The sequence below is a fragment of the Erpetoichthys calabaricus genome, chromosome 7 (assembly GCF_900747795.2).
Source record: "Erpetoichthys calabaricus chromosome 7, fErpCal1.3, whole genome shotgun sequence".
Taxonomy (NCBI): Eukaryota; Metazoa; Chordata; class Cladistia; order Polypteriformes; family Polypteridae; genus Erpetoichthys; species Erpetoichthys calabaricus.
Genome location: NC_041400.2, coordinates 169184755 through 169200533, shown reverse-complemented (window position 1 = coordinate 169200533; position 15779 = coordinate 169184755).

Genomic DNA, 15779 nt, shown 5'->3' with positions numbered 1-15779 from the left:
CTGCATTTATGGGATATATTGATAATGGGGATGAGACAGGGGAGAGGAGTCAGGTGGAGGAGTTTGACTCTGAGTGCAAAGGGAATTGTCTGCATCTTTACATCAGTAAAACCAAGGAATTAGTTGTTGACTTTCGCATCACCAGAGAGCCTCCATGTCCGGTCACTGTTCAGGGAGTAGAGGTAGAGATGGTCCACTCCTACAAGTACTTAGTGGTCCATATCAATGACAGGTTGGACAGGTCTTGTAACAGAGAGTAAGTTTATAGTAAAGGGCAGAGCAAGCTCTTTTTTCTTAGGAGAATGCATTCCCTTAATATGGGAAGTGAAATCCTTCACATCCTCTACAACTCTGTAATGGCCAGTGCGATTTTGTATGCTGTGATGTGTCTGGGCTGGCAACATCACTTCAAGAGATTCCCACCAAATCAACAAACTAATTAAAAGGGAAAGGGCAGGCTCAGTTACAGGACACACAACAACAACAACAACATTTATTTATATAGCACATTTTCATACAAAAAGTAGCTCAAAGTGCTTTACATAATGAAGAAAAGAAAAATAACAGACAAAATATAAAATTAAAATAAGACAACATTAGTTAACATAGAAAAGGAGTAAGGTCCGATGGCCAGGGTGGACAGAAAAAAACAAAAAAAACTCCAGAAGACTGGAGAAAAAAAATAAAATCTGTAGGGGTTCCAGGCCACGAGACCGCCCAGTCCCCTCTGGGCATTCTACCTAACATAAATGAAATAGTCCTCTTTGTAGTTAGGGTTCTCACGGAGTCACTTGATGCTGATGGTCATACAGACTTCTGGCTTTTAATCCATCCATCATTGTTGGAACATCATGGTGCTTTGGGTAGATGGTGGTGGCACAAGCCACCACCAACAGGACACCGGAAAAGGAAACAGAAGAGAGAGTAGGGGTTAGTACAGATTTTGAATGAATAGTTATTATAATGAATTGGATATACAGAGTATCAGGATTAAATTACAGTGAAGTTATGAGAAGGCCATGTTAAAATAATGTGTTTTCAGCAGTTTTTTAAAGTGCTCCACTGTATTAGCCTGGCGAATTCCTATTGGCAGGCTATTCCAGAATTTAGGTGCATAACAGCAGAAGGCCGCCTCACCACTTCTTTTAAGTTTTGCTCTTGGAATTCTAAGGAGACACTCAGTTGAGGATCTGAGGTTACGATTTGGAATATAAGACATCAGACATTCCGATATATAAGATGGGGTGAGATTATTTAAGACTTTATAAACCATAAGCAGAATTTTAAAGTCAATTCTGAATGACACAGGTAACCAGTGTAGTGACATCAAAACTGGAGAAATGTGTTCGGATTTTCTTTTCCTGGTAAGGATTCTAGCAGCTGTATTCTGCACTAGTTACAAACGATTGATGTCTTTTTTGGGTACTCCTGAGAGGAGTGCGTTACAGTAATCTAGCCGACTGAAAACAAATGCGTGAACTAATTTCTCTGCATCTTTCGATGATATAAGAGGTCTAACTTTTGCTATGTTTCTTAAGTGAAAAAATGCTGTCCTAGTGATCTGATTAATATGCGATTTAAAATTCAGATTACAATCAACAGTTACCCCTAAGCTTTTTACCTCCGTTTTGACTTTTAATCCTAATTCATCCAGTTTATTTCTAATAGCCTCATTGTATCCATTATTGCCAATCACTAAGATTTCGGTTTTCTCTTTATTTAATTTGAGAAAGTTACTATTCATCCATTCTGAGATACACTCTAGACCCTCTGGAGGTCACAATGAAGGATAGAATTAAAACAAAACTAAGTGCTGTTATGATCATTGCCTGCACATCCTCTCTCTGACGCACTAACATTGAGGACTTTCAGACAACAAATTATTCAGCAGAAGCACGTCAAGAAATCCTGCTGGAGCTCCATTACTCCAGCATCAATACAACTACAGTATTTATTGTTACACATGTGTGTTTAGGAGACAACTAAAGGACTTGAATACATGTGATTCCATGCCAGACCAGGGGGTGGCGAAATGCACTAATTTTCCCTCTCGATCTTTTGCAGACCATTCTAGGGAAATCCCGCCCGGCTCTGGGGCAGCCAATGACATCACTTCCGGTTCCGGTGTTGATGACATCACTTCCTTTGCTGGCCTTTAAAGCTGCCATATTTCCCGAAGAGAATCAGTTCTGTTTTGGACTCAGTTTAATGAACATGTCTTTGTTTATTAATCAGTTTTGCAGCCAGGCGCAATTATATGGGTGGCTACCCCAAACCTTCGCAACGTCTTATGGTCATTTTTGTGACACTGGCGTAGTCGGCAGGATGGAAGAAACCCAGAAGAGAACAGGACCGGACCTGAATCATATTCAGGTGGGAGAAGGAAAATTAGTGCACTTCGCCACCCCCTGGTCTGGCATGGAATCACATGTATTCAAGCCCTTTAGTTGTCTCCTAAACACATGTGTGCGACACTATCTATCTATCTATCTATCTATCTATCTATCTATCTATCTATCTATCTATCTATCTATCTATCTATCTATCTATCTATCTATCTATCATTTTTTAATAATATCCTCATTCACTTGGAATCCTCATTCACATGATTGTAATGGGGACAAAAAATGCGCAGAAAGTTAATGAAAGTTTGCATGTTACTGTTGATACAAACTGAAATCTAGACTTTAATGTCTTTCCAGAGTTCAGTCAAGAAAGAATTATAATGGGGGGCTGGGGTGGAAAATACTAAATGAAGAGGAGTCTTGAACCATTTTTACTGTATATGTGAAATTCAAACATAGCCATCTTTTATTTTCACCTATAGGCGGAACTCCCATTTACCTTCCTTGGCAGTCTGGAGAAATATAACAGAAAGTTTCCTGTATCGGTTATGTTCATTTACATAACACATTTCAATATATTGTAATTAATTTAATTTAAATTATATTTAATTTTCACTAGCCAGCAGGAGAAGAAGAAGAAGCTTTCGATAAATGGCATACTCCAGAAACACACCTCTGAATTAAGTATCATGTAATGTCCCGAACTAATTAAACATATTAAAAGTCCTAGGTAGAAAATATAATGCTTCTCATATGTAAACTGTTATTACAGAACAAATTTAAATGCTATGTATGATCTTATTTTCTAATATGAAGCAAATAAAGGCATGATCCATCCATCCATTATCCAACCTGCTATATCCTGACTACAGGGTCAGGGGGGTCTGCTGGAGCCAATCCCAGCCAATACAGGGCACAAGGCAGGAAACTAATCCCGGGCAGGGTGCCAGCCCACTGCAGGGTGTGCACACACACACACACACACACCATACACTAAGAACAATTTAGAATCGCCAATGCACCTAACTGGCATGTCTTTGGACTGTGTGAGGAAACCCACGCAGACACAGGGAGAACGTGCAAATTCCACGCAGGGAGGACCCAGGAATCGATCCCGGGTCTCCTAATTGCGAGGCAGCAGTGCGACCCACTGCACCACCATGCCGATAAAGGCATGATGCCCTATTTTATATTTTTAATTCTGTGGGGACTTCCACAGCATGCAAGAACAGTAGGAGACAACTTGGAAAGGTCTTTGGGCACTACATAGCAGTTTCCCTGGGCCACAGATTCCCAGCCCTGTTGGGTTCGGTGGGTGCCTCCAGGGGATGCTATGGGAGCTTTGGAGCCCTACTTCCTGGGGTACCAGCCTTAACCAGAAGTGCTTCCAGACCAAGCCTTGGGAACACTGGAAGTACTTCTGAGGATAAAATAAAAGGAGCTGCCTGTCATACCTCGGAGTGCTGGAGTCTTAGATGAAGGCTTACTGGGAGGAGTGGAGGAGGCTGTGACAAAGAGAGAGAGAGAAAAGAAGAAGAAAAACAAAGATATTGGCGTTACATAAATAAAATGTATTATTATTATTATTATTGTTGTTGTTTATATTATTATCCCTTGCTAGGAAGGAAAGGCAGAATAATGATCATTGTGTCTGAATGAGTTTTTTATTGTGAGTATTATTTTTCTTGAGATTTTTCTGGTTTTGTAATTATTTTGCTCACGTTATTGGATTAGCATTTGGGGACTTGTTTGCTGTTGAGTTGCCTTTTAGATATCTCCTTTTTGCCTGTTTTTGGTCTATTCAGCATTTTCATCGTATTTGTCCATTTTTTGGTAATAAACTCTTTCTTTATTAAGATCGTTTATTGGTATCTCTTTATACAAGCTAAAGGTTTAAGGTCACCCTCCCCATTGTGGGAAATTTGATATATATTTGGAATTTTTTTGCCAGCTCCATATGTTTGGGGCCTGCTAGGCTGCTAGAATCCTCTTCTGGCCTGGCCAGTGAAACTTCTGGCATGCTTTGTGGTTGTTTTTAGGAGGCTTTTGCCATGTTTGGGACACTACATCACAACAGTTTCTAACACCCGCATTTAGTTCTTTTTCAGTCTCAGATACTGATAACGTGGTTGTCATGACCTTGAAACCAACAACCCTGTGATTTCTGTTTGCTACCATGCAGTTTTCCTAGCAAGGTAGCAACAACTGCTCCACAAAATGGCAGCAAATGTGTCAACAAAATGATGTTAAAGTTAAAATAAATCAACTTTTTCATCCATCCATCCATCCATTGTCCAACCCGCTGAATCCGAACACAGGGTCACGGGGGTCTGCTGGAGCCAATCCCAGCCAACACAGGGCACAAGGCAGGAAACAATCCTGGGCAGGGTGCCAACCCACCGCAGAAAACACACAAACACACCCACACATCAAGCACACACTAGGGCCAATTTAGAATCGCCAATCCACCTAACCTGCATGTCTTTGGACTGTGGGAGGAAACCGGAGCGCTCGGAGAAAACCCACGCAGACACGGGGAGAACATGCAAACTCCACGCAGGGAGGACCCGGGAAGCGAACCCAGGTCCCCAGGTCTCCCAACTGCGAGGCAGCAGCGCTACCCACTCCGCCACCGTGCCGCCCTCAACTTTTTCAGTTCACCCTAAAACAGAAAACTAATATTATTTTTTGGAATCCTTGACCCTAAAATCCCTCAAATAAATGTATATTTTGTTTAGATATGTTTAAGGGCATGCATAGAAGACTTATAGAACAACACAAATAATTATAACATACCTAGATGGGACATCACAGAGTACATCAGTCAGCATAACAGAATGTCTGTGAATGAGTGGAAACCTGACTTCAAGTGAAATGAGGGAGAACACGCAGACTCCACACGTAGGATTGTGAATTGAAGCAGAGTTCAAACAAAAGTGAGCGAGCGATGCAATCTGCGGCACCCCAGACGTTTAATTTAAAAACCGGTTATCTGAAGTAAGAAGAAAGAGTTCATTTGAAACATAAATGGACTTTGTGTGAGTATGTGAAGATTAGCACTGTTTTCTTAGCAGTTTAATTTCCTGTATAATTGCAGTAATCTCTGATTGAAGCCAGTTGCTTTTAAATAAAAGGAAGAGAAATAAATCTCTTTCAGGCATTATAATATATTGCTAATCAAAATCTAAGATCAAAAGGTCTATTTTAAACCCCATTAGATAAAGGAAACTGTGTATCGAACGTCACATATTATACACTCACCTTAATGTCTACCAGGACCTGACAGTTTGTTAAGATTTCAGAGTTTTTACAGCCTCCTTTCTAAAAACAATGAATGTGATTAATCATACTTGACATTTTCCTTTTAACCTCCTTGATTCTTTCAGTTAGAAATAAACACACTTAACCTAATAACTTAAATGTGATGTCAGATTTCAGCAAAGATGCTAAGATTAAAGAGACATGCTGAAGAAAATGTCAGATTTCTTCATTAACCTTCCATAAAGTTACCTCTTGATTTCTTTTCCATGGCCACTTATTCTGTTAATTCTTCTCATGCCAAGTCTTACAATGACTTGTATGGGAAATCAATCTTTTTATATTCCTGTCATCATCCACTAGAATTATTTTTGAAACAGAGATTAAAACTGTACTTTTTACAGTTCCTTAAATATGACTCTTGTTTTATTTTAGTCTATTTTGATTTATGGATTATCTTGATTAGATGTAGCTTTAGGTTAATAACCTGTGTGTCCAGAGCTCATAAGAATAAGCTAGCATTGTGTCTTGGAACAGCAATTGCAGGCAGGTGCAATATGAGGACTACTGGACTAATAACTCAGAGGTCTGGGTATTAACACTAGAATTACCAGAGCCTACGAAAGAACTTGTAGATCCGTTCCACCTTAAATCACTTCTTAAATCCATTCGCAGCTCTACGCCAGCGTCTTTTGTCTTCTAAATGTGCAGATAAAGACAAGCTGCAAGCAGCCGGCTATTCCATCCCCCCACCAACTTAGAATGTGCACGAACTTCTCCCAGCTTATGCATTGATTGATTATCTGGGATTGAAGTGGAGTTTTAAAGTGGAAATAATAGATCGTTATTTGGAACACACGCATTTCATGTGTGTTCCATTTCTACAGTAATCTATATAAACACATTGTTAAAAAGGAAACGTTTTTCATATTCTAGTAGTAAATGACAAAACATAGGCATAAGCTATATAATGTATGAAGCCTGAAGTCCAAATATCAAAGAAACGCTTTCAAAAAAAGGTACAAATATAACAGAACATGTCTGTAACCGCCGGTGTAATTTATGATACTTGTAAAGGTTAGCTTTGTCTTTTTTTTTTTTTTTTTTAATTCACTTTTCATTCTCTCAGTCGCGTTCAGGATTCTTCCACTACCCTCCCCATCTGACACTGCTGTTTTCACATAAAGACGCGCTATAGCTCTGCAGTGTATCATGATACATACTAGCGCTGTTTCTTTTGTACTCCAGGACATGCAGAGGAAAGCATAGTAAAGAGCAGTAACTTCAGCGCTATATGAAATCATAAGACACTCCCCATCTGACACTGCTGTTTTCACATAAAGATGTGCTATTATGCAATATTATTTTTTAAACAAACAGCGTTAGATCGGGTGTGAATTTATACTGCTGCTGTTAGAGTCAGATCAGAAGCTGAATAAGCTGAATAAGCTCCTGTTCTGACTCTAAGTAAAAAGCATGAATTAATCAACAGAAATAACCACTATCGACATTTTAAACTTAACGATTTACAGTGCATACCAATTTATAAATTTTATGTCCATTTGAGGTTAAAAAGAAAAAAAAATAACACTTTCTCCCCAGCTGGGAATCAAACTCAGGTCTCTGAGGCACGGCAGGGATGCTGCGCTCTGAGTCAGCAAATCTTAATATTACTCCACGGAAGGTGTTGTTAAGTTCTTGAACCTTTTGTGAAAGTGTTTATTTGATCTTTGGACTTCAGGCTTTACACATTCTATAGTTTATGCCAACATTTTGTAACATTTATTACTAAAATATGAAAAAGTTTGTTTTACCAATGTGTTTACACAGATTACTGTAGAAATGGAACATACATGAAATGCATGTGTTCCAAATAATGATCTATTATTTCCACTCTAAAACTCCAGCAGTTCAGTCACTCCCAGATAATCAAACAAGGCATGAGCTGGGAAAACTTAGTGAACGTTCTGCGACGGTGGGGGATGGAATAGCTGGCTGCTTGCTGCTCGTCTTAATCGGCACATTTAGAAGACAAAAGACGCTGGCGGAAAGGTGAGAACGGTTTTAAGGTGGGTCGGATCTACGAGTTTTTTCGTAGACTCTGGTAATTCTAGTGTTAATGACACTCCACTATGTAATTGGATTCTAGACATGTTGATAGAGAGGCCGCAGTCGGTGCACATTGGCAGCAGAACATCAAACACCATGAGGCCGTGCACAATTCCCCACCTCCCCAAGGCTGTGTGCTGAGCCCACTATTGTTCATGCTGCTTACCCACCACTGCACCACCAAGTTTGAGTCCAATGTCATAGTCAAATACAACCATAGTAGGCCTCATCAGCAACAATGATGACATAACCTATAGAGAGGAGGTTGAACATCTAGTGAGAAGGTGTAGTGAAAATAATCTGTCTCTAAATGTCAATAAATCAAAAGAGATGCTTGTTAATTTCAGGAGAACATCAGCTGACTCTTCCCCACTGCTCATCAATGGCTCTGTTGAGGAGAGAGTAACAAGTTTCTTGGTGTGCATATTTCTGATGAGCTCTCCTGGACAATCAACACCACCTCTGCTTGCAAGAAGGCACAACAATGCCTTTATTTTCTGTGGAAACTGAAGGGAATCGGCTTGCCACAATCCATTCTTACCAAATTTCGCAGAGGAACTGTGGAGTGTGTTCTGACATGCTGCATCATTGTGTGGTTTGGAATCAGAGCCCATGAGCGCAAGACTCTGCAGCGCGTAATGAAGACAGCTAAGAGTATCATAGGGGTCTCCCTCTTCTCAATCCAAGACATTTTTCAGACATGCTATCTGCATGGAGCCAATATCAAAGATGTCTCTCACCTGTCACACATACTATTTGACCCCAGCCGTCAGGTAGAAGAAACCGCAGCAGTAAGACCAGCACAGTCAGGTCCTATAACAGCTTCTTTCCCCAAGCCATCAGACTTTTGAACATCCCTAAAATATTCCTCCAATTGTGTACTGTCACTCTACACTCTGCACTTTACTATGGATATTGAGCATGTTTGAGCTTCATGGCGCTACGTCCTTTGTTTGGTTATATTGTATTGCTGAACTGGTTTTGGTAATGTTAAGGACTATGTTAAGTGTATGTTGTATTATCTATGCACCTGGCACTGTAAGGAAAAAAATTTCCTTCAGCCATATACTACATACTGTATATGTGTCTTATCTTATCTTATCTTTCCATGTCTTGTCCCTTCCCCTTGTTGTGTTTAACATTCCTTATCTTATCTGGTCTTATTTTATCTGACAAATTGCCATATATGATATAGCCTTCCTATTGGCTTCTGATTAAGCAACTGGGTGGAACAAAAACCTGCAGCTACTGCAGCTCTCCAGGATCAGAATTGTAGTTAATCATTCCACCAAGTGACATTGTGTTGAGCTGATTGAGTGTGTATTTATGGTGTTTATTGTACAACTGTGCACAGGTGACATCAGCGATTGTTTTTCTCCACGACACCATGGCAGATTTTTTGACATGGATGAAATACTTTATAATGAGTTTGTTCCCCAATGGACAGACTGTCAATCAGCGACATTAAACTGAACTGCTGGGGTGTCTACAGGGCAGTGAACCTTCACACACAGTGTTGTCAGTCAAAGAGATTTTGACCAAAAGTATTGAGACCGCTTCACTTTTTCACATTTTGTTATATTGCAGTCTTAAGCTAAATTCATTTAAATTCATTTTTCCTTCATCCAAAAATACCCAATACTCTAGAATCACAATCAGGATTTTTAGGAAGTGTTTGCAAATTTACTAAAAATCTTCTTCTTCTTCTTTCGGCTGCTCCCGTTAGGGGTTGCCACAGTGGATCATCTTCTTCCATATCTTTCTGTCCTCTGCATCTTGTTCTGTTACACCCATCACCTGCATGTCCTCTCTCATCACATCCATAAACGTCCGCTTAGGCCTTCCTATTTTCCTCTTCCCTGGCAGCTCTATCCTTAGCATCCTTCTCCCAATATACCCAGCATCTCTCCTCTGCACATGTCCAAACCAACGCAATCTCGCCTCTGACTTTGTCTCCCAACTGTCCAACTTGAGCTGACCCTCTAATGTACTCATTTCCATTTCCACCTCCAGCTCTTTCTGGTCAGTGACACCGTCTCCAACCCATAAAACATAGCTGGTCTCACTACTGTCCTGTAGACCTTCCCTTTCACTCTTGCTGATACCTGTCAGTCACAAATCACTCCTGACACTCTTCTCCACCCATTCCACCCTGCCTGCATTCTCTATTTCACCTCTCTTCCACAATCCCCATTACTCTGTACTGTTGATCCCAAGTATTTAAACTCATCCACCTTCGCCAACTCTACTCCCTGCATCCTCACCATTCCACAGACCTCCCTCTCATTTACACACATGTATTCTGTCTTGTTTCTACTGACCTTCATTCCTCTCCTCTCTAGAGCATATCTCCACCTCTCCAGGGTCTCCTCAACCTGCTCCCTACTATCGCTACAGATCATAATGTCATCAGCAAACATCATAGTCCACAGGGACTCCTGTTTAATCTCGTCTGTCAACCTGTCCATCACCATTGCAAATAAGAAAGGGCTCAGAGCCAATCCCTGATGTAATCCCACCTCCAACTCGAATGCATCTGTCACTCCTACCGCAGACCTCACCACTGTCACACTTCCCTCGTACATATCCTGTACAACTCTTATGTATTTCTCTGCCACTCCCAACTTCCTCATACAATACCACAGCTCCTCTCGAGGCACCCTGTCATATGCTTTCTCCAGGTCCACAAAGACGCAATGCAACTCCTTCTGGCCTTCTCTAAACATCTCCATCAACATCCTCAGAGCAAACATTGCATCTGTGGTGCTCTTTCTCGGCATGAAACCATACCGCTGCTCACTAATCATCACCTCACTTCTTAACCTAGCTTCCACTACTCTTTCCCATAACTCATGCTGTGGCTCATCAATTTTATTCCCCTGTAGTTAATGCAGTCTTGCATATCCCCCTTATTCTTAAATATCGGTAGTAGTACATTTCTTCTCCACTCTTCAGGCATCCTTTCACTTTCCCAGATTCCTTTAAACAATCTGGTTAAAAACTCCACTGCCATCTCTCCTAAACAACTCCATGCTTCCATTGGTATGTCATCTGGACCAATGGCCTTTCCATTTTTCATCCTCTTCAAAGCTGTCCTTACTTCCTCCTTGTTAATCCGTTGCACTTCCTGATTCACTATCTCCACATCATCCAACTTCTTCTCTTTCTCATTCTCTTCATTCATCAGCCTCTCAAAGTACTCTTTCCGTCTGCTCAACACACTAACTAAAATCCCACAACGATTCAGACCCTTTGCTATGATACTAGAAATCTGGCTCCGGTGCATTCAATTCTACTGATCATCATTTCACGCCTTGTTTAGAGTTCATCTCTGATCAATTCAATTGATAGGATAATATTACGAAAGGTACACACCTGTCTGTAGAAGGTCCCACAATTAACAATATTTATCAGAGCAAAAACCAAACCCTGAGGTCAAAAGAATTTCCTTGCACAGTTTAGGATTTTGTCAAGGCACAGATCTAGGGAAGGCTCCAAAAACATTCTGCAGCATTGGAGGTTTCCAAAAGCAAAGTGAACTCCAAAATTCTTAAACTAAAGAAGATTTGAACAACCAGAACTCTTCCTAGAGATAGATGCCCTGCCAAATTGAGCAAATGGGGGATAAGGGACTTGGTAAGGGAGGTGACAAAGAAACCAGAGATACTGTGTGGAGATGGGAGAACACTACCAATCTGGGATTTATGGGAGCAATGGCATGATGACACATGAAAGTCCGCTTGGAGTTTTCAAATGGGCACGTGAAGGACTTTCAGCCTATGAGAAACAAGATTCTCTGATCTGATAAAAACCAAGATTGAACTGTTTGGCCTCAATTCTAAGTGTCACATCTGGAGGAAACCAGGCAGCACTCATCACCTGTGCAATATTATTATAATATTATTATTATAATATTATTATAATGGTTAAGCATGGTGGTGGCAGTATCATGTTGTTGGATTGTTTTTAAACGGTAAGGACTAGGAGATTAGACAGAGTTGAGGGAAAGCTGAATGGAGCAAAGTCCAGAGACTTTGCTCTGGACCTCAGGCTGGGCGATGAGAAGGTTCACCTTCGAAAAGAGCAATGACTCCAAGCACAAAGCAAAGACAACCCACACATGACATTGAGACAACCCTGTGAATGTTCTTGAGTGTCCCAGCCAGAGTCCATACCTAAACCCAATCGAACATCTCTGGTAAGACCTGAAAACAATGGTCTCCATCCAGAAGTTGAGAGGGTCTGCATAGAAGAATGGTAGAAAATCACCAAATCTGGGTGTGCAAAGCTTATTGCATCAAACCCAAGAAAACTCCAGCTTGGAATGGCTGCCAATGGTGCGTCCACAACAAACTGAGTAAAGGATTTGAATGCTTATGTCAATGCAATGTTTCAGTTTTTTATTTGTAATAAATTTCCAAAACCTCCTGTTCTCATTTTGTCATTCTTGAGTATTGAGTGGTGCTTGATAAGGAAAATGATCTGCAACAGAATAGAATGAGAAAAAAGGGAAGGGGTCTGAATACTTTCTGAAGGAATTCTTCTGTGAAGAATTAAGATGGTTTGGGATTAAATTACAACCACTAATCCGGTTAGAGATGGATGAAGATGTTCAAAATCTATTTATTAATTTCTTCCAAAGATACGTAAATATGAAGGCATGGTTTTATATATATATATATATATATATATATATATATATATATATATATATATATATATACTAACTATATAAACCTGTGCTGTAAAAACCCCGGGCTTGTAGAAACCATGGATTATGGCACTTCAATCAATCAATCTCATCAGTTGTGCATTAACGACCAAGTGAGGTTCTCTTTTCTCAGTACTTTTGTTTTGCCGACATGCTCGCCTTCGTTGTCCATCAGCAGCTAAGCGAGTTTCTCTCTCCTCTGAGGTTTCATTTTGCCGATGAGCTCGTCTCCCTTGCATATTAGTGGCTAAGCGAGTTTCTCTCTTTTCTCAGCGGCTTCACTTTGGCGACAGAGTTGATTTCTTTGAGCTTCATGCTGTAGCCTCCACTTCTGGGCCCAACAGACAGACAGACAGACACACTTCCACTTGTAGACGTTTATATATAAGATAATTACGCAAACTTTCACATTTGACAAGCGAAGCTGCTTCTCTACTGTTAAGACGCCACAAAACTAATCTATAAGCTTCAAAATGAAGCACTCTGATTGGCCAAGTTTCAACTCAGCACAGGCCAATCACAATGACTAATGAATTCAAGGTGGACTACAACTTAATTAAAGGGAACCAACACATAAAATACTATATTGCCTTTTCAACAACTACTGTATCAATAAATTTCCACTGCTTTGGGTGAATACTTTTTATAAACTTAGTTTAGCAATCAGCAATCATCTGTTTACTTAATTAATCAGAGATCTAGAAGACATACATAACATACAAAATTAGACTACATGCCGGTTAATGGATAACAAAATAGAAAGAAAAGCAAAATAATGAAAAGGAAACAGAAAGGCATACAGTTATGAAATACAAAAGATTGTAGATATGTGCTAAGTGTTACCTGAACGTAACAAGAATGTTAAATAGAAACACAAGGTAACAAATGCCAAATGACAGAATTCTACTTCTGAAAACAATTCAGCCAAGGGTGGACAGTCCTGTGCCTGGAGACAGTGGCAGCCTAATCAGATTTTTTAGTTAATATCACTCAAGCTCTCTGGTGTTTTAGAATTACTTATACTTATCTTTGAAATTTCAATAGATGACAAGCTTTAGCTGAGGAGTCTTTTCATTTTCAAACTTTATTGTTTCTTCTTAAATCACTTGCTTGTCATGTCATGTGTCTATGGTTTCTTTTCATTAAGTAGAAGGCAATTAACCATGAGTCACCCAGTAACAAGGGAGGTGACATCTAAGCTGCTAAGTAAGCTGGTGACATTTTCACCATTGTATGTGTTCATCATTAAGTAGCTACTTTTAGTAAAAATAACAAAAAATAAATAAAATAAATAGAACTAATTCATTGAAGGATTGAGTGGGTTCTAATCCTTCCAGCTCATTTTATAGAGATAAATTTCCAAGATAAACAAAACTATGTTGAATTGAATTTTTATATGTGTAGTCAAGTAGTGTTAACTTTAGCAACAGTCTAGAGCTCCCTTTAGTATCTCCTTCAGTTCTCAGTTTCATTTAAAAGGCCATGTCTTAATCTGGACCTTGTCCTTCCAAACCCGAGATCGGGGGCTGCCTTCTGTACACCAAGAGGTCCTTTAATCTCTGCTTGAGCCTACCAGTTACTTAACATGATGTTTCATCAAGAAAGGCTCCTGCACAAACAAGGAAACCCAGAGTTGCCCTTATATTGTATTCATGCAGACATAAACATTTGAGCTGCAGGAGAATTAACATCAAGAATGCAGATTGTTGTGGTCTTTCAGCTTTTCAAAATGCTTCAAGTCCTTTATTGGTAGTTTTTTTTATCCCCCACACTTGTTTTCTGTGACTAAATGTTCTGATGAATATCAATTTCTGCTGAAACATGCAGAAAATATACTGTAAATCCATGAATCCATCCTAACTTGTGTCAACAGAACATGCTGTTGATGTCAGTGTCGTGAAGTTGGGAATGTGTTCTTGGAACACGTTACCAATTTCAGTTGCCATTGGTGTCAATTATCATGGGCTACAAACAGTAGAAAGCAAGACTAGTGTAGGAGCTGAGAGTGGCCAGACCACTCTGTGCAGAATACCAATGCCCAGGTTCGAACAGACTGCAAGTGGAGGACTGAGCTAGCCAGTTCTAAATGGAGGCCTCGGCTAGCCATTGATCAAGCCATTACAAACCTGAAACAGCAGGAGGTGGTGTGAAGAACCTAAGGACTCGGTTCTGCTGGGGAATTGCCCCTGTGATGATGTTCTCAGCCATAGAAAAAGAGTGGAAATACCTGCTGGTATCAGAAGTAGTTAGGATGGAAGAAGATCATCTGCAGAGTGAAAGCAGTAAGTAGAGTGGAGGCAGAAGGACTGGCAATAGGAAGGAAAGAAAAGGACTGTCATTGTCTATTTGGTGCTCTGTTGTGTTGTGCTCTGGAGAGCGAGAAAAAGTATCTCCCCACTGTAAATAAATAGTATTGTGTGTTACGCCTGTGTCTCTGCCTGTCTGTGTCAGGGTGGGGTGGCTGTACATGCCCTGGGCTTCCACACCTTGCAGGATAGGATATGCTGTAGCATTGGGTTTGGGGCACTGCATAGCTTGCAAGTATTAGTGAAGCTTACCAAAGACACTGGTTGCTGGGACTTGGGAAAGTGTGGCTCTAATAAGGAAACAAGTGTAACTTGCAGTATTCACTACAAATATTTCCAGCTCAGTTGCCTGTGATCAATGCTTCCCAGAATATCCAACCTCCTTGTTTTTGTTGCCTTACTGCTTTCATTCTGCAGAGATCTTCAACAGGGACCCTAATACCCCTACATGGACCATAGTCTAAACTTCAAGGGGACATGGACTCGCCTGTGGTCCACAAAAACACTTATGGCTTGCCTATTCAGTTGTTTCCAAGTCGCTCCTCATTACAATTTCTGGCTTCAATGTTGCATTGGACATAAGACATGAATCAATGGCATGCCAGTCCATTGTAGAGTCCAAGCATTTAATCTGTAACTGTTTTATTTATGTCAATGTCTGTGTGTGATTGGACTGTACAGAAATTGCAATGAGGGGGGACTTGGAAACAACTGGGTGGGCAAGCCATAAGTGTTTTTGTGGACCAGAGGTGAGTCCATTTCCCCTTGAAGTTTAGACTATTGTCCATGTGGGAGTATTAGGGTCCCTCTTGAAGTTTAGCACAAGTTAATTCACTCACGATTGATATAAGGTTCTCATGGTCCCCTTGGAGGTGAGTGGCTCAAATGATTGACAGTTGAACATCACCATAAATGAATTAGAAGCATTTGGTGGGGTGGGGCCTGGCTTTTGAATGGGGTTGCCCACTCCTCTGTAGCTTCGTCCTTAGTACTCCAGGGATCCTTAATTGCATTAAGCGAGTTTGACAATTTTATGTTATAAAAATTTGA